The sequence below is a fragment of the Giraffa tippelskirchi genome, chromosome 8 (assembly GCF_054371585.1).
Source record: "Giraffa tippelskirchi isolate mGirTip1 chromosome 8, T2T-mGirTip1v1.2.pri, whole genome shotgun sequence".
In the NCBI taxonomy this organism is placed as follows: Eukaryota; Metazoa; Chordata; class Mammalia; order Artiodactyla; family Giraffidae; genus Giraffa; species Giraffa tippelskirchi.
The window spans coordinates 45,133,578-45,154,260 of NC_137282.1; the positions used below are offsets into that span (position 1 = coordinate 45,133,578).

Genomic DNA, 20,683 nt, shown 5'->3' on the forward strand with positions numbered 1-20,683 from the left:
CGAGTTCGACTTCAAACTAAGATTCAGGCAACTAAACATTAAAAAAAAAGAAGTTCATGAAATATATTTGCTTATGTTCACAGGTATATAGTAAATAATAATTTCAGAATGTTCCATGTTGGAAAAGAACGGGAAAAATAGTTTCTCTCAGTGTATAATGGGGACAATTTAAATTCCTCTCAAAATTAAAATGTTTACACATTGTCTATGCCAATTTTATATCAAAAATGTATTTTCTGTTAGAAATCTTTTTAATAGAGTGCTAATACATCTATGAAGCATCCCAATGTAGTTTTATTACAAAATTAAAAAGTCAGAAGTAGATATGATCAATATAGGAAGTGTATATAAGTTATGATATTTGCAATGTATAATACTATATTGGCATTTCAAAGAATTAAGAGTATTTTCATATACTGATGGTTTTTAATGAAAATTCAAGGTAGATGCATTTGTGTATATTTCCTCTAAGAAATGAAACATAATTTATTAAAATATAGCTCTTTTTCCACCTCAGTTTTTAGTGTTATTATATAAATAGTCATATAATTTAAATCTACACACACTATAAGCTAGCAAAGTGTTACAACTAATGATTTATACAAGTAATTTTTAAAGAAATTTTTAAAAGGACATAGAAAGATACATGTATGCATCTTTCATACTAACCACATATTTATCTTTTTTATAAACTTTCTTATAAATTAGGCATTCTAGTAACAAATTTTTTGTGTTTCCTTTTCTGGTCATGTTTTAATTCACATTGATTTTGGATATATTGTTGTATATAGAATTCCTGGTTGACAATTTCTGTTTGTGGTTTTTCAGTTCTGTGAGTGCATCATTCATTCCGCTATCCTCTGGCCTCCATACTTTCTGATAGAAAGGCATATATTTATAATACTTTTGTTTCCCTAGGTAATTGTATCTTGTTTTCAAGACTTTATACATTTTAATTTTAGTAGTTAAGTACTATGTGTGGGTGCCTGTATTAAATTATTTGAGATTCATTAGCATTATGGAACTTATGATTAATATTTTTATCAAACATTAATTCATCAAATATTGTTTCAAATTCTTTGTCTCTCTTTTCCCTTTACAGGATATTTTACCTAGCATATTGCAGCAACTCTGAATTTTGTATTAGGCTCTTTTTAGTTCTTTTTCTTTTTTTGGCCACACAATGACAGCAGACAAGATTTAGTTCCCTGACAAGGGATACAACCCATGCCCCTTGCGGTGGAATCACAGAGTCCTAACCACTGGAGTGCCAAATAAGTCCTCCTGAGTTAGTTTTAATTGACTTATTTATTTCTGCGTCTATAACTTGTCTGAACTTATTCTGTAAGAAGTCCTCCTTGTTATTTAAGGTTGCTATGGTTTCTGGTCCATTTTTGATGTTTATGTTTCTTATTTAAATTTTTAGCTTTGCCTCCCAGGAGTTGCCTGTGTTTCTGGTAGACCTGTGATTGGACAAAAGTTGTGGGCCAATGCCACAAGCAAGCACAGAAGTTTTCCATCACTCCCAATGGATCTGAGCGTAGCTTGTGTAGAACAATCAAACCCAAAAGGGCTAAAAATGTACTTTAAGTTTACCTTGCCCCCATTCACTTTTATTTCTCCCCTTTGCATGCTTGTAATTCCCAGTTAAAGATACGTAAGTGTGTGTGTATTCATGTGTGCTCAGTTGTGTCTACTCTTTGGGACTCCATGGACTATAGCCTGCCCAGTTCCTCTGTCCATGTAATTTTCCAGGAAACAATACTGGAGTGGGTTGTTATTTCCATCTCCAGGGAGTCTTCCCAATCTAGTACTGAACCTGGTCTCTTGTGTCTCCTGCATTAACAGGCAGGTTCTTTACCAGCTGAATCACCAGGGGAGACCAAAGACATGTTAAGAGATCTTTAAAACCTTAAAGATCAGGTCAGTTAAGACCTAAATCAAATCCCTTATGACTATACAGTGGAAATGACAGATTCAAGGGATTAGATCTGATAGAGTGCCTGAAGAACTGTGGATGGTGGTTCATGACATTGTACAAGAGGCAGTGATCAAGATTATCCCCAAGGAAAAGAAATGCAAAAAAGCAAAATGGTTGTCTGAAGAGGCCTTACAAATAGCTGTGAAAAGAAGAAAAGCGAAAGGCAAAGGAGAAAAGATATACCCATCTGAATGCAGAGTTCTAAAGAATAGCAAGGAGAGATAAGAAAGCCTTCCTCAGCAATCAATGCAAAGAAATACAGGAAAACAATAGAAAGGGAAAAACTAGAGATCTCTTAAAAAAAATCAGAGATACCAAGGAAACATTTCATGCAAAGTTGGGCTCAATTAAGGACAGAAATGGTATGGAGCTAACAGAAGCAGAAGATACTAAGAAGAGGTGGCAAGAATACACAGAAGAACTGTACAAAAAGATCTTCACGACCCAGATAATCACGATGGTGTGATCACTCACCTAGAGCCAGATATCCTGGAATGTGAAGTCAAGTGGGCCTTAGGAAGCATCACTAGGAACAAAGCTAGTGGAGGTGATAGAATTCCAGTTGAGCTATTTCAAATCCTAAAACGTGATGCTTTGAAAGTGCTGACCTTAATATGTCAGCGAATTTGGAGAACTCAGCAGTGGCCACAGTACTGGAAAAGATCAGTGTTCATTCTAATCTCAAAGAAAGGCAGTGCGGAAAAATGCTCAAACTATCACACAATTGAACTCATCTCACACGCTATTAAAGTAATGCTCAAAATTCTCCAAACCAGGCTTCAACAGTACGTGAAGCATGAACTTCCAGATGTTCAAGTTGGAAAAGGCAGAGGAACCAGAGATCAAATTGCCAACATCCGTTGGATCATCGAAAAAGCAAGAGAGTTCCAGAAAAACATCTACTTATGCTTTATGGACTATGCCAAATCTTTGACTGTGCGGACCACAACAAACTCTGGAAAATTCTAAGAGATCGGAATCCCAGACCACCTTACCTGCCTCTTGAGGAATCTGTATGCAGGTCGAGAAGCAATAGTTAGAACTGGACATGGAACAATAAACTTGTTCCAAATAGGGAAAAGAGTACGTCAAGGCTGTATATTGTCACCCTGCTTATTTAACTTATATGCAGAGTACAACATGAGAAACGCTGGGCTGAATGAAGCACAAGCTGGATCAAGATTGCTGGGAGAAATACCAATAACCTCAGATATGCAGATGACACCACCCTCATGGCAGAAAGTGAAGAGAAACTAAAGAGTCTCTTGATGAAAGTAAAAGAAGAGAGTGAAAAAGTTGGCTTAAAGCTCAACATTCAGAAAACTAAGATCATGGCATCCTGTCCCATCACTTCATGGCAAATAGATGGGGAAACAGTGGCTGACTTTATTTTGAGGGGCTCCAAAATCACTGCAGATGGTGATTGCAGCCATGAAATTAAAAGACACTTACTCCTTGGAAGGAAAGTTATGACCAACCTAGACACCATATTAAAAAGCAGAGACATTACTTTGCCAACAAAGGTCCATCTAGTAAAGGCTATGGTTTCTCCAGTAGTCATGTACAGATGTGAGACTTGGACTATAAAGAAAGCTGAGGACAGAAGAATTGATGTTTTTGAACTGTGGTGTTTGAGAAGACGCTTAAGTGTCCCTTGGACTGCAAAGAGATCAAATCAATCCATCCTAAAGGAGATCAATCCTGGCTGTTCATTGGAAGGACTGATGTTGAAGCTGAAACTCCAATACTTTGGCCACCTGATGCAAAGAGCTGACTCATTGAAAAAGATCCTGATGATGGGGAAGACTGAAGGCAGGAGGAGAAGAGGACGACAGAGGATGAGATGGTTGGATCGCATCACCAACTCAATGGACATGAGTTTGAGTAAACTCAGGGAGTTGGTGATGGACAGAGAGGCCTGGCATGCTGCAGTCCATGAGGTCGCAGAGAGTCGGACAGGATTGAGCGACTGAACTGAACTGAACTGAAAACCTTAATATCTTTCATTGTTTCCAGGATTTTTGCATTAAATTGCTAACTAGTCACCTGTTCTCCCAGCTAGGACCCTGAACTCAGGTTTATAAGTCTTTGTTTTTTTTCTCCCTTAAATTCCAACTGACTTCCTAACTTTAAGTGTCCAGGCCAGTTGACCTAAGTGGGTTTTTCTCTTCATCATTAAAGAAGTCCTTCCTCTATAGAAACAGAGCTATTGTATTTTGCCACTCACCTTGTCTTGACAAGTCAACTACCAATGTTCAAAGAAGAAGCCATGAGGTATTTTGCTAAAATTTGAATCACATGCCAATGAAGCCATACCATATCAAAATTAATTAATGTAATATACCCAAAGCTGTGCGAAGGGAATAGTGTATAGCTCTAAATTTTCACATTTGAAAAGAATTCTTAAAATTTACATTTCCATTTTTGGAAACTAGAACTAAATGAACAGACTAAAAAACAAGCAAACACAGAAGAAGGAAATAAATATTAAAGGAAAAACAACAATAATAATGAACTGGATGCAAGGTAAAAAAATACAAAGCAAAATTGACAAGCAAAGTTAGTTGTTTTAATAAATTTCCATAAATTGCTAGCCTTCTAGAAAGGCTAGAGGTTTCATAATGTCATTAAATTCTGAAAAAATTACGATAAGTTGATAAGGAAGTAAACTTGATTTTTATCAAGGCTAAGCATGATTTGAAATTGAGGACCAAATATAGAGCTTATGAAAAATATCTGTAATAACTTGTTCCATTCTTTTCTAGAATATTTGAAAAACAGTAATCAATGAAATGAAAAAGTAAATAATATAGAATGATTTTGATTAGTGCCCATCAAATGATTTCAATACAGGTGGCTCATTTTATTTGCTGTGAATCTCATAATGAGTTTAGCTCATTTGAGGAAAAAGGCCAAAAAAAAATGAGTGGAAACTAAATTGTTTACCATAAGGGAAAATAATTGGAATTCAATGAAGCCAAATATCCTTGCATATAAAGTTATGCCTTACACGTAAATTAAACTAATTAGCTAGAAAGAGTTAATGCAGCTTCCAAAGGCACTGTTCTTAACAGTGAAGAACAGTTTATGAACTGAATGATCTGGTTCATAAACTTTAAGAGCCTTAATGTAGTGTATTCCACACTTCTTTTTCCACAGCTTAGAATCTTGAGGCATGGAAAATTTCTAAGAGTTTCCTAAGTTCATACCAGTAGTTAGTAGGATAATTCACACAACTCAGTGTCCATTCTGCTATAGTAGAACATTTTGAGCCAGTCTGATAGCATTTGTTTCAGTTCAGTTCAGTTCAATTCAGTTCAGTCGCTCAGTCGTGTCCAACTCTTTGCGACCCCGTGAATCGCAGCACACCAGGCCTCCCTGTCCATCACCAACTCCCGGAGTTTACCCAAACCCATTTCCATCGAGTCGGCGATGCCATCCAGCCATCTCATCCTCTGTTGTCCCCTTCTCCTCCTGCCCCCAATCCTTCCTAGCATTTGTTTACTTTATATCAAATGTAAACATCTTTAATATAAAGTTTAATGTGTAATTTTCTAATGTTAAAAACTGATTGGCTTTTGCACAGTTAGTTGTACTCCATTTATCCCTACCATTTTCTCGTCTGGAATATATATGCCATCTAGAAGAAAATACACATTTTTATTGGTATTTATAAAGATGACTCAGCAGGTAAAGAATATGCCTGCAATGCAGGAGATGCGGGTTCAATCCCTGGGTCAGGAAGATTCCCTGGAGGAGGAAATGGTACCCTACTCCAGTATTTTTGCCTGATAAATCTCATGGACAAAGGAGTCTGGTGGGCTACAGTGCAAAGGGCGACAAACAGTTGGACACAACTGTGTGACTGAGCACACACAAAGAAATAAAACAGAAAACTAATTCTTCCCTGAATTGTGTGGGAAGATTAGTACTAAACAAGGCCATATCTTTTCCAATTGATTTGTATACATAATTGATTACTTTTAAAATAGGTATTTTTTAAAGCTAATGGGATACCTATGAAATTTATTCTCCTATACTGAAAATATGACTAAATCTAAAATTTAAGTATAAATATGATGAACATCATAGTAAGCACAATCTCTATTCATAGTTATCGTGTATTCCTAGAAACTATTTTCTTTTCTTTTTTTAAAATTCATTTATTTTTAATTGAAGGATGACTGCTTTACAGAATTTTATTGTTTTCTGTCAAACATCAACATGAATCAGCCATAGGTATACATATGTCCCCTTCCTCTTGAACCTCCCTCCCACCCTCCTCCCCCTCCCACCTCTCTAGGTTATTTGAGTTGCTGGACACTCACAGCAAATTCATGTTGGCTATCTATTTCACACATGATTATGTAAGTTTCTGTGTTACTCTCTACATACATCTCACCTTCTCCTCCCCTCTCCCCATGTCCATTATTCTGTTCTCTATAATTCATCAGTACCATCTTTCTATATTCCATATATATGCGTCAGTATATGATATTTATCTTTCTCTTTCTGACTTATTTCATTCTGTATAATATGGTCTAGGTTCATCCAGCTCATTAGAACTGACTCAAATGTGTTCCTTTTTATGGCTGAGTAATATCCCACTGTGTTCATGTACCACACCTTCTTTATTATTCCTGGAAACTATTTTCTGAATGTGTATCAAAACAAAATCATGACTGTAAAAAATCTGCTACTCTATTTATTCTCTAATCTTCCATTCATGCATAGATTAAGGTCAATCTTTGCCTTGTAATTTCACCATTATTTTGTTAATTTTATCATGTGCTTATGACATGCTTAAGTAGGCTTTATATTAAATTAGGTCTTGAAAATAAAATGAAGACAAAGCATCATTTCTCAAGGATTTACAATTAGTAGGAATTATTTTATTTTCTGAATTTCTATATAAACCATATAGGTGACATCATCATCTTATTTATTCTATTGCCTTTGTCACACATCTATAAATAGACTGTGAGCATTCTCAGAAGGGTAATAGTTATATTGTTATTATTACTAAGAATCTAGCATATTCCTGTGAGTAATATAGTTGATGATAATAATCAATAACTGCATTAGGATAAGATGTTTGCTTTTAATCTAAAAATAATAGTAATTCCAATTATGGCAAGAATAGTTTAAAATTTATACAAAACCAAAAACCATACAAAATATAGATAAGTAGATGCATTTTTAAGCTATAAATGTGTGCATTTAAATTTTGAAATGAGATGTATAGACTGGAGTTGAGCATAGTATTCCTTACACTGTTATGCGTTTATATCATACCATGATTTAAATTAAAATAAAAAGTTAATCTTACTATGACTAAAGACCTGGTTTAGCCAATTATTGCAGTGCATCCAACAGTATGCATTTTATTGTACCTTCCCTTTTAATGGAAATGTTACTTACCAGGGAAGGAGATTTTAAAACAATGAAACAAAAATGACATTATCCAAGCCATGAAATCTATATATAATTTTTAATCCCATTAAACATCTGGAAATTTCATATGGTTTGCCTATTTTATTTATTTTTTGTGTGGATAAATATAAAATTGGCAGACTCATACAGCTATGGTAAGACTATTGACTTTCATTTTCTGACACAGAAAGAAATTAGGAACATGTTTCTAAAAAAGCAATTAGCTACATATAGATATACTTTGTGCCTTAGATTTAATTATTTGCATCAGACTTAAACTTTCCAATTTATGCTGACTCCCATGTGACATGTTATTAGGATTTGATAATCCAGAGAAAATATCTTAATGTATTCAATTGGGTTGTTGTTCAGTCGCTAAGTCATGTCCAACTCTTTTGCAACTTCATGGACTTGAGCCTACAAGGCTCTTTTGTCTATGAGATTTCCTAGGCAATAATACTGGAATGGGTTGCCATTTTCTTCTCCAAGCGATCTTTGCAACCCTGGGATTGAACCTGCATCTCTGTCTCCTGCAATGGCAGGCAGATTCTTTAAAACTGAGCCACCTGGGAATCCTATTCAACTGAGTATATTTTAATAAAAATTAAAATATTTATTTTGAAAAAAATTAAAATACTTTATACATATGTATAATTATAAACTAATTATGTGGACTTTAGGTTTATAGAAATAACAGATAATCAGAATAAAAGTTAATGGAATGTAAAAATTTAGTGTATCCAAATTTATAGTCCACCCACACAGTTTGTTTCTTATAGATGACTTTATGTCCTACTTCAGAAAGAAAAAGGAAATGGCCAGTCTGTTGAAAACTTATTATCAAACTTACACACTTATCAGAAATTATATTCATTTTATGTATGTGCATAATATTGGGCTTCCCTGGTGACTCAGATGGTAAAAATAATCTGACGGCAATGCAAGAGACTCAGGTTCAATCCCTGGGTGGGGAAGAAACCCTGCAGCAGGAAATGGTAACCTCCTCTATTACTCTCATCTGGAGAATTCCATGGACAGAGGAGTCTGGCAGGCTACAGCCCATGTGGTTGCAAAGAGTTGGACACGACTGAACATCTTTCACTGACTCATACATAAATAATACATGCTATGTATGTATGTATTACAAAGAATGTACTCATCAGTGTTTATGTTATATAAATATATCTCATATAGCAGAATGTATTTTGATCAAGATGGGATTATATAAGTAGTGAGTAGCATTTTCTTAAATCAAAAATTTCTGTATTAGCTACAAAATAATTATTTATTTGGGGCAATGAAGCTCAACGTTCAGAAAACTAAGATCATGGCATCTGGTCCCATCACTTCATGGGAAATAGATGGGGAAACAGTGGAAACAGTGTCAGACTTTATTTTGGGGGGCTCTAAAATCACTGCTGATGGTGATTGCAGCCATGAAATTAAAAGATGCTTACTCCTTGGAAGGAAGGTTATGGCCAACCTAGATAGCATATTTAAAAGGAGAGACATTACTTTGCCAACAAAAGTCTGTCTAGTCAAGGCTATGGTTTTTCCAGTAGTCATGTATGGATGTGAGAGTTGGACGGTGAAGAAAGCTGAGCGTGCCGGATTGATGCTTTTGAACTGTGGTGTTAGAGAAGACTCTGGAGAGTCCCTTGGACTGCAAGGAGATCCAATCAATCCATCCTAAAGGAGATCAGTCCTGGGTGTTCATTGGAAGGACTGATTTTGAAGCTGAAACTCCAATACTTTGGCCACCTCATCCGAAGAGTTGACTCATTGGAAAAGACCCTGATGCTGGGTAGGATTGGGGGCAGGAGGAGAACGGGACGACAGAGGATGAGATGGTTGGATGGCATCACTGACTCGATGGACATGGGTTTGGGTAGACTCCGGGAGTTGGTGATGGACAGAGAGGCCTGGCGTGCTGCAATTCATGGGGTCGCAAAGAGTCAGACACGACTGAGCGACTGAACTGAACTGAACTGATATATATATATATACATATATATATATATATATATATATATGATCTTAGTAAAAAAAGGATACTGTCAGCATTACCTACATATTTGAAAGACACACATAAATATAATTAATTCTTTAAACATTGTTGTCGGAAACCTTCCTTTCTCCTGGACTCATATTTTCATGTAAAGGGGGCACTACTAAACAAAGACAAGTGTACCTTTCACCAGAATGGTATCACTGCTCTTATAGAGGTGTTTGTAAGGATAAACTGAAAAGGTAGGAATTCTGCCTTGTCTCTTTTGCAAAATCTGGTTGATTGCTAGAGAGGTTCTTTCTGCTACTCCATTTAAAAGCTATTACAGTTTCTTCCTCAGGGAAAATAGCTTGCAGTAGGGCTTGAAAGTGATAAGAATGAGTGAGTGATTTATGTTCAATTTTGGGGTGCAGTCATAGGAAGCTTATTATTATCATACTCTATCACCTTTATCAACATTAAAATTAATTTTGTCTTCCTTAGCCTGACTCCAGGTATTTTTTTAAATTTTATTTTCTATGGATCCCAACCTAAAAATATAATAAAGTGACTGGAAAAATTCAATAATTGCACATCAAACTAACAGCATATTTATAGTGCCACAAATGAACTTCTATCTGAATTATTCTAGACAATAATTTATTTATTAATGAAATAGTTTTCTTTAACCTGCAATTGAATAATTTTTGTGTGAACCCATACTGTTTAGAACTGCTGCAGACACTTCCGTTAGTGAAGATGTAACCATGAGTATATATTCAAAATACTGAGAATGCTATTTTATTGCGTATGTATACTGCATTTTTTCATCTATTCATTGATTGACAAACAGTTAGGTTGTTTCCTGCCATTTGAGACAAATTAGATGAAACTTTGTTCACATTGCACTGAATGAAAGAAGCCAGATGCAGGAAGACAAATACTACATCTCACTTACATGTTGAATCTAGAATAGTCAAACTCATAGGAGAAAAGAGTGGGTGGTAGTATCTGGAGGCTGCTTGGGGGTACAAATAAAATGTTGATCAAGAAAGTTTCAGTTATGTAAAATGAATAAATTCCAGAGATCTAATGTACTACAATATAATAGTTGACGATGTTGATTTGTATAACTGAATTGCTAAGTGGGCAGATTTTTAAAGTGATCTCACCACCAAAAAAGAAAAACAAACCAAAAAATAAAAGAAAAAGGTAAATGTGAGAGGTGATGGATATGTTAATAACCTTGACTGTGGTTGTTATTTTACATGTATACATAAATCAAGTCATCAAGGAGCAGAATTCTTTTGTGTAATGCTCCTTCTAAACAGCTTTCCTAAAAGGTGAAGTGGATTCTAAAAAATATATGTTGAAATGAAAAAACAAACTTTATCCTACAGATAACATTACATGACATTGGAAGCATCCCACAAATTGCTAACAGAGACTCTAACCTCCAGTTGTACTGAAATTTTAATCATTTCTTTCTACATCAATATTCTTCATACTGTGATGACTTTGTATATGATACTTATTATTTTTTATTATCTATTTGAAAAAGACTTATTCATCTTCACTAGCAGGCACAAAGAATATCACCTCTGAAAATTCTTCATTGTTAATTTTAGTCTCTAGATTATTATCATGCACAATGGACATTTTAATAATAACATAATTTATAGTGCAAGTTTATTATCACTTTCTCTTTGACAATACATTGTGAGTTCATGTAACAGAAATTATATCCTATTTATAAATATGTCCCTCCTCTACCACCTAGCCATAGCTCGAATCATAAACATGAATTAGTATAATGAAACTGTTTTAATTTTGTATTTATGCACTTAGTACTTCACAAAAAAATATGTACAGTTATACAAAATATATATTCAGAATATATTCAGTTAAGGAAGAAAAAGAAAAGCTATGGATTTATAGAAATCAGATAAAAATGGAGCCAGAATATTAGCAAACACAATGAATATGAACCATGTCTATATTACCTTGCCACTGGCCATGATAGAGGAAGAAATGGAGTTGATATAAATAATTAATTTTATGATTTTTTTCTTGTGTAATTTTAATGATAAATTTAGATTAAAACATGTCCTGAAAATGATCTGGAATATAATCAAGGAAAACAAAGTTTTAGATTCATAAGACATACCTTAGTAGCCACAGGTAACTGAAGAGATGGGAGATTCCAATTTTCCATGACTTAGGTGTGAGATATGACACTGATAGTTGTATAATATTGAGTTAAAGAGATGATAAACCCGTACACTCAGTGGCTGTATAAAACTATCCCTAAAATATTTATGTTCTGCTTGATTCACCCCATTGTAACAATAATACCTAGAGCAAATTCATGAAATATATGCTACCTATTCTGAAGAAGGAGCCTGAAATTCAAGTGTCATTAAGCTAATTGAAGGAAAGAATAAGTTAGCCTGAAGAAGAGAGATAAAGAGAGCTTAACATCTGAAATCAAATATATTAAAAGCTCCATTTTATAGGATATCAAGTATAATATTTCCTAATGCCTTGGGAAAATCCCTTTAAAAATCTTACATTATAAGGACAGCCATTAATTGAATACTTCACATATTCCTTAAGTCTAAGCAAGACAGTTAAGAACCTATTCTACACTACTGGTACTCCAGACATTGATTTTAATCTCTTCATCCAAGTCTCATATTTTGTACATCTGAGATTCACTATCTTGTCTTCTTAGTGACTTTTTCTTTAATATGTCTCAGTGAAGTTCATCTTCCTAATATTTTGTGTTACTCATATTTTTTTCTCCTTCCCTATGACAATATGTTGCTTTTCTTTGGAGTTTTTGTCCCTGCAATTTCTCTTCTATTTCTTTCCTCCAGTTGCAACTTCAAAATTTGAATGCCATTTTAAAGGTCATGTTTTATCTCATGGCTAATAAGCTCAAACATTATTTCTTTGATCGCTTGCAGACAGTGTGTCAATTTTCATATTAACCATGAGATGTTATTGGGGCTTCCCAGATGGCACAGTGGTAAAGAATTCCTGTCAGTGCGGGGGACACAGGAGATACAGGTTCGATCCCTGGGTCAGGAATATCCCCTGAAGAAGGAAATGGCAATCTTCTATAGTATTCTTGCAAGGAAAATTCCATGGACAGAGGAGCCTGGTGGGCTACAGTCCATAGGGTTGCAAAGAGTCGGACATGCAAACACGCATCTATGTTATTGACTTTTCTTACTTTCTATTATATTTTAATGCAATGAATTCACTTAGGATCTATGTTGACCATTTTCTAGTGATCACTCTGGGGATTAGGTTATGGATGAACACTTGATCAACTCACCACCTCTATATCTAAACCAGTCTATATACTCTAGTTATTGTTTTGAGTAAAATGGCCTTCTTTTTTACTGCAAATATATATTTTAGAATGTTTTTGTGGACTTATCACACAGTACCATTGGTTCAGCTAATTAAACTGGCTAGTGGCAGAAGGATAGGTCATAAACTCTGTATCCTGTCTTCTATTTTTGCCAAAAAAAATTTGTCTGTGTTTTCATCTGGTACTGCCACCCTTCACAAAATTCTTCAGTAGACACACATCTGTCCATATTAAAGGAAGATTTCTTGACTTTACCCCTCATGAAGCATTATTATATTTTCAGGAACTCTGCATTACAAAAAATTTGTAGGGACCTGGATTCATGCTTTGCTTTGATAGAATATTTACTACACTAGGGAGTGTTTGTTGACTATGATGGCTACTCCATTTCTTCTATGGGATTCCTGCCCACTATAGTAGATATAATGGTTATCTGAGTTAAATTCACCCATTCCAGTCCATCTTAGTTCGCTGATTCCTAGAATGTTCACTCTTGCCATCTCCTGTTTGACCACTTCCAATTTACCTTGATTCATGGACCTAACATTCCAGGTTCCTGTGCAATATTGCTCTTTACAGCATCGGACCTTGCCTCTATCACCAGTCACCTCCACAACTGGGTGCTTTGGCTATATCCCTTCATTCTTTCTGGAGTTTTTTCTCCATTGATCTCCAGTAGCATATTGGGCACCTACCGACCTGGGGTCAGTGTCCTATCTTTTTGCCTTTTCATACTGTTCATGGGGTTCTCAAGGCAAGAATACTTGAGTGGTTTACCATTCCCTTCTCCAGTGGACCACATTCTGTCAGACCTCTCCACCATGACCCTTCCGTCTTGGGTGGCCCCACATGGCATGGCTTAGTCTCACTGAGTTAGACAAGGCTGCAGTCCATGTGATCAGATGGGCTAGTTGTCTGTGACTGTGGTTTCAGTCTGTCTGCCCTCTGATGCTCTCAATCAGTGCCTACCATCTTACTTGGGTTTCTCTTACCTTGGACGTGGGGTATCTCTTCACAACTACTCCAGCAAAGCACAGCCGCTGCTCCTGACCTTGGACATGGGGTAGCTCCTCTCAGCTGCTCCTGTGCCGCGCAGCCCCAGATGTTCAAGCTGGTTTTAGAAAAGCAGAGGAACCAGAGATCAAATTGCCAACATCCACTGGATCACTGAAAAACAAGAGAGTTCCAGAAAAACAGCTATTTCTGCTTTATGGACTATGCCAAAGTCTTTGATTGTGTGGATCAAAATAAATTGTGGAAAATTCTGAAAGAGATGGGGATTCCAGACCACCTGATCTGCCTCTTGAGAAACCTGTATGCAGGTCAGGAAGCAACAGTTAGAACTGGACATGGAACAACAGACTGGTTCCAAACAGGAAAAGGAGTACATCAAGGCTATACATTGTCACCCTGTTTATTTAACTTATATGCAGAGTCCATCATGAGAAACGCTGGGCTGGAGGAAGCACAAGCTGGAATCAAGATTGCCAGGAATATATATCAATAACCTCAGATATACAGATGACACCACCCTTATGGCAGAAACTGAAGATGAACTAAAGAGCCTCTTGATGAAAGTGAAAGAGGAGAGTGAAAAAGTTGACTTAAAGCTTAACATTCAGAAAACTAGGATCATGGCATCCAGTCCCATTACTTCGTGGAAAATAGGTGGGGAAAGAGTAGAAACTGGCTGACTTTACATCTCTGGGCTCCAAAATCACTGCAGATGGTAACTGCAGCCATGAAATTAAAGGACGCTTACTCCTTGGAAGGAAGGTTATGACCAACCTAGACAGCACATTTAAAAACAGAAACATTACTTTGCCAACAAAGGTCCATCTAGTCAAGGCTATGGTTTTTCCAGTGGTCATGTATAGATGTGAGAGTTGGACGGTGAAGAAATCTGAGCACCAAAGAATTGATGCTTTTGAACTGTGGTGTTGGAGAAGACTCTTGAGAGTCCCTTGGACTGCAAGGAGATCCAACCAGTCCATCCTAAGGGAGATCAGTCCTGGGTGTTCATTGGAAGGACTGATGTTGAAGCTGAAGCTTCAATACTTTGGCCACCTCATGCGAAGAGCTGACTCATTGGAAAAGACCCTAATGCTGCGAAAGATTGAGGGCAGGAGGAGAAGGGGATGACAGAGGATGAGATGGTTGGATGGCATCACTGACTCGATGGACATGGGTTTGGGTAAACTCCGGGAGTTGGTGATGGACTGGGAGGCCTGGCGTGCTGCAATTCATGGGGTCGCAAAGAGTCAGACACGACTGAGCAACTGAAGTGAACTGAACTGAACTGAAAATCAATGATCTCTCTCATTTCTTATACTCACATTTTGCTGGCCCTTATTTTTTTATTCACTCTGCATGTATATGTGGGATATCTAAATATATTTTCTCTATATAAATGAATGTATATCATTAAAATTCTTTCTTTGAGATATATATTTGTTATCATTGCTATTGTCTTATTTTACTCTGGCTTACTTTCCCTTGGGTTACTACTTTGATACATTTTTTCCTGTTTTATCATCTTTGGTCATGAGTTCTACATTTCCTATGTGTCTTTCTCATTTTGCACCCCGCTCTTGTTGGTCCATTATGTCCCTTACCATCAGTTCCTCATTTTTTAGGAGAGCTACTGGTGTTTAGTTTTCTGTTTTCCAATGATCTTGGAAAGTAGGGCTCACCTGGACTGCTGTTAATTTCAATTGTTGGATTTCTCTCTACATTTTTTCAGTTATTGAAAGTACTGTGCAAGGATTTATTCTATTCTATAAAAGGATAGTGGATAATCCTTCAATTCAAGATGCACTCCTGAGCCTTTACCAATGCTAAAGACCATCTGATATTATATCCTCCCATTTCCAACATGTAACCAGAAACTGCTCCTCTCTTCTCAATCATCACAAAAAACAAATGGAAAACCAAAGGACAGATTTTGGTTTTAGTGACAGTAGAAGACAATTATATGAAACTTTGGGGATATTTTTCTTTTATTGCAGTCGTCTCATTAGGACTTGACGTCTTTTTGTTTGTTTGGTATTTTTATCAGTATGTTATACAATTTCATTAGAGAGGATAGAGTAGCTATCTTATTATGACAAATAGGTTGCAAAATATCAGTGGATTAGCACAGTATATCTTTGCTTCCTATTATATCACAGCCTGCTGCAGCCTGGTCCTTCCTCTTTGATGAATTGGGAATCTGGCCATTCCATTGTGCAGATGTAGATGTGGAACACTCAGATTCAAACTCTCTGCTGAAGGGAAAATAAGGAAGGGGCATGTTGTACAACTGGACTAATCTGAAAGTGTTTTATATTATTTATGCCTGTATACTACTAGCCAAAATTCAATCATATGATCTCTGACCTATCTGCAAGAAAGACTTGAAAGATTTTTGTGTGCCCATGAAGATAGTGATATGAATATATCTTATTATCTTTGACAGTGCATTTAGGTCATGAGATCATTTTATCCTACTTTCACACATGCAGCACTTTCACTGTTTCCTGAGAAAGCAATATAATGTTCCATCTGGTCAGTGATTACTGCTCAGAGTCCACATCTCTAGGTGCCATCAGATGCAGAGGTGATTCCCTTGAAGTCTGCAGACCTACAACTGTAAAAGGCAAATTATCTTCCCTTTGCAGGACAAACACCCAGAAGGCAGTGATGGAGCAGGTACCAGGTACATGCAGTAATCACTCCCTTTAAAAAAGGCAAAGAATGGGAGGCATACAGTATCCACTGGCAAGCAATGATATAAATCCCACGGGGAAGAGATTGTAATAAAGCTCCCAGGCTCATCTGGCTTTCCGGGTGGTGCTAATGGTAAAAAACCTGCCTGCCAGTGCAGGAGACAGAAGAAACACGGGTTCATTTCCTGGGTTGGGAAGATCCCCTGGAGGCGGGTGTGGCAACCCACTTCAGTATTCCCACTGGGAGGATCTCATGCACAGAGGGCCTGGCAGGCAACCGCCCACAGAGTCACAAAGAGTTGGACACGACTAAGAGATTGAACAATAGGCATACACACTGCAGGGATGAAGCAATTACGTTGATTAAACACTGATTCTGTTCTCTGGAAGGAGCCCCTCATCCACAGTTCTTCTTGAGCTCTGGCTCTGACCTCTGAGAACTCCTTGTTCATTCCTCTCCTTGGCCATATTTGAACTGGTGAACAGAGACCATCTACTTCTTGAGGGGTTTATAATGATCCTTTCCTCTCTTAAAAGAAGGTAGGGGCTCAAGGCTCTAAAAATCTTGATGATTTAAGGCCTTTTCTGGATGAGCTAATGGCTTTCTTGATAAACCTGCAAAAACTTAATATACTTCTGATCCATTTGTTTTTGTCACTTGAAATTGTTGATATTTTCTGGACACAGCTGCCAAGTGTATTTTACTTCCTTGCTTTCTAGATCCATGACTTGCTCACTCACTTACTAGCTATTAAAAAAAAGACAAGCAGTTATCTGAAAAAATAACTGATAGGCAGACCATTAAAAATGGTATTTTCCCTGGGTTACTTTACAAAACCAAGATTATTTTATTAGCCCCTTTCCTGCAAAACTTCTATAAAATTCTGTTTCAGAAAATTTTTCTTCATTCTTGGAAAGCCTTGAATTTCTGGACTATCTCTTATCCCTGTAATAGATCTGATGATATCTTTAAAAAATTCGCCAGTGGCTTCCCATATCTTTGAAAACTCTGTCAATGACTTCAAACAGATATTATCATCTTCCCTCTTTCTCTAAGTCTCCCAAACATGAAATCTGCCTTTAAATTTACAACAGGTGACTTTTATACTTTCAGTCTCTTACATCTGTGGCTTTGTTGCCCCTGTTGTTATTACCCTGCTGCTTGAACATGAGAAGAAATGCTTTTAGATATATATATAGTTTATGTTTTCTATAGTACAGCATCCCACCTCTGTATCAATTCATTTCTTAATCAGAGTAGACTAGACTTCCTTATGATAATAAGTTTCCAAGTCCCAGTTTTATTTATTGATAAATAAAAAAATAAAATAAAGTTTTATTTATTGATCACATCATTGTTTCCACAAATACTCTCTTTAATGATGATTCTGTGACTCCTCCTTCTTACAGCTGTGCCATCTAACAGAGTCCTTCCAAGGAACCAAGGAAAGGGAAGAGGAATCAGAAGTGGTGCATCTTTAGTTTCCCAGAACCCGTTGCATGACTTCCAAACAGACTTCAAGGGAAACTTGGGAATGTGATTTTTCTGCACTCCCGAGAGGAGAATGGTTTGATGAATTCTCTGCAATACCTGCTTTTTGTTATGTTCAATTAGCATTAGATGACCAAAATGATTTTTGTTCCCTTTTCTTCTTGAACCAAAGCTAAGATAAAAATCCTGTGCAATTTTTTAAAATTCTCTGGTGGTCAATATTCATTCCTATATAGTTTTCTATGATTGAATAAACTGCACGCCAATATCCCTACACCAACAACCTATATCCCCTAACTTGACATTCCTTTAAATATGTGTGTTTTTATATTTTTTTTCCTTGATTTCTCATTTACATCCCTATTTTCTACTTTACTAGGAGAAGGTGATGGCAACCCACTCAGGTATCCTTGCCTGGAGAATTCCACAGACAGAGGAGCCTGGTAGGCTACAGTCCATGGGGTCATAAAGACTCTGCCACGACTGAGAGACTGAGCATAAAACGGTGACTTTCAACTTTACACTGCGAGGAGAAGTGTCACTGCTAGGAGGAGTGTTGCTGTTGTTGTTCAGTTGCTCATTCCTGTCCAACTCTGTGAGACCCCGTGGACTGTAGCCCACCAGGCTCTTCTCTACATGGGATTTCCAAGGCAAGAATACTGGAATGGGTTAATGGATTTCACCTCAAGGAGAATGCATATTGTAGAAAACACATAGAAAATGTAAAGCATTGCTATGATAAAGCAAAAAGTGAAGATAAGAATTACATCACTTATGTATCTGCTTAATCAAATCTTACACATTTTTACCCCCATTGTGACAAATTCCAGGTGTATTATTCTGCCACTCATCCATAATAAAATCCACAGAATTTATCAAATTTTACTCTTACCGGATATTTGCAAAAGCATTTGTATAGGTCATAGGGGCCTAATGCAATGATATTTTGTCTTTAAAACTGACCAAGCTGGTTGAAAATGTGCATTTTCTAACTAATTAAGCCTGGCCAGTTCAGAAGTGTGGTCACTTTAATTAAATATCTGAGATAATGACCTTTACTTTCATTGTTACTTCTGAGGTACTCCACTACTTGCATGACATGTTAGCTAATTAAAAGAAAAAATACTACATCGGCAGAAATTGCCACTTTCCTTCTTATCTTTGAAATGCTATCAGACGATACACATAAAGAACAACAGGTAAGATTCTTTAAAAGTTAGTGTGTATGTTGCTTAAAATATTATTCTACCAAAAATCTTATAACTTTGTTAACAATCCATATCACATAAGGAACGCATTAAACTTTAAAAGTAGATTAATTTATGTCATAGACTTAATGACAACATCTCTATGCAAACATGGTGAGGTGCCAAAGTGAGAAGAAACCATCATCTTCCTCTTAGAATTTAAAATATGTAGATTATTGCTGGGAAATTAAAAACAAAATCTCCTACCAAATTAGAAAAAAACCTCTCCACCAAAGTAGAAGAGACATTAGATAGCTTCATTAATGAAGTATTAACAACCTCAGATAAGTAGATGATACAGTCTAATGGAAGAAAGCAAAGAGGAACTAAAGAGCTTCTTGATGAGGGTGAAAGACAGTGAAAGAGCTGGATTAAAACTCAACTTTCAAAAAGTTAGGATCATGGCACCTCGTCCCATCACTTTATAGCAAATAGAATGGGAAAAAGTGGAGGCAGTGACAGATTTGATTTTCTTGCTCTCCAAAATCACTGTGGACAGTGGACTTAATTTTGTGGACTGCAGCCACAAAATTAAAAGGCAATTGTCCCTAGTGATAAAAGCTAAGAGTATTAAAAAGCTGAGACATCACTTTGCCGACAAAAGTCTGTATAGTCTAACCTATGGTTTTTCCGGTAGTCATGTATGGATGTGAGAGTGGACCATAAAGAAGGCTGAGCATTGAAGAATGTATGCTTTCAAATTATGGTGCTGGAAAAGACTCCTGAGAGTCCCTTGGACAGCAAGGAGATCAAACCAGTCAATCCTAAAGGAAATCAACCCTAACTAGTCATTGGAAGGACTGATGCTTAAGCGAAGCTCCAATACTTTGGCCACCTGATGCAAAGAACTGACTCTTTTGGAAAGACCCTGATGCTGAGAAAGATTGAAGGCGGGAGGAGAAGGGGATGACAGAGGATGAGATGGTTGGATGGCATCACCAACTCAATGGACACGAGTTTGGGTAAACTCCGGGAGTTGGTGATGGACAGGGAGGCCTGGTGTGCTGCAGTCCATGAGGTCACAAAGAGTTGGACATGACTGAGCAACTGAAGTGAACTGATAAACCAGTCCCTGACTCACCACACCCTACTCATGCAACTGATTTTTCCCTCTCAGCCATAGAAGCTAATCAGTAAATGTCTAAATGCTTAGCTGTGGTCCCAGTTAGTGGGTTGTTCTGTTATCATAATCTCTATCCCCACTATGATAGTTTATCAAAGCAGCAATGAAGGTTTTGATCCTCTGCTAGTTTCCCTGGTAACCAATGAGCTAACCTGAGGACTATACCCCTATAACTGTCAATTTTCTTCTTTCTCTGGTAGGAAAGATTGCCACCATGAGCTGCTGGCTCTCTGAGGTCCATGGTGGGGTGTCTCTCCAGGACTCTCCTTATTTTGGACAGGTAAAATCCCGTATCAATTAAACCATCAGTGTCTCTCTTTCTGGCTCTGAG

General features: G+C 36.8%; 1 long non-coding RNA gene across 2 annotated transcripts in view; it reads right to left on the bottom strand.

The window, feature by feature from the left end:
- Positions 1 to 20,683, bottom strand: part of LOC145519099 (uncharacterized) — a 249,003-nt gene that overhangs the window by 84,195 nt on the left and 144,125 nt on the right. For both annotated transcript variants that reach the window (XR_014063533.1, XR_014063534.1), the window contains exon 2: positions 13,776 to 13,950. This is a non-coding gene — a long non-coding RNA (uncharacterized LOC145519099). The remainder of the gene's footprint in view (positions 1 to 13,775; positions 13,951 to 20,683) is intronic.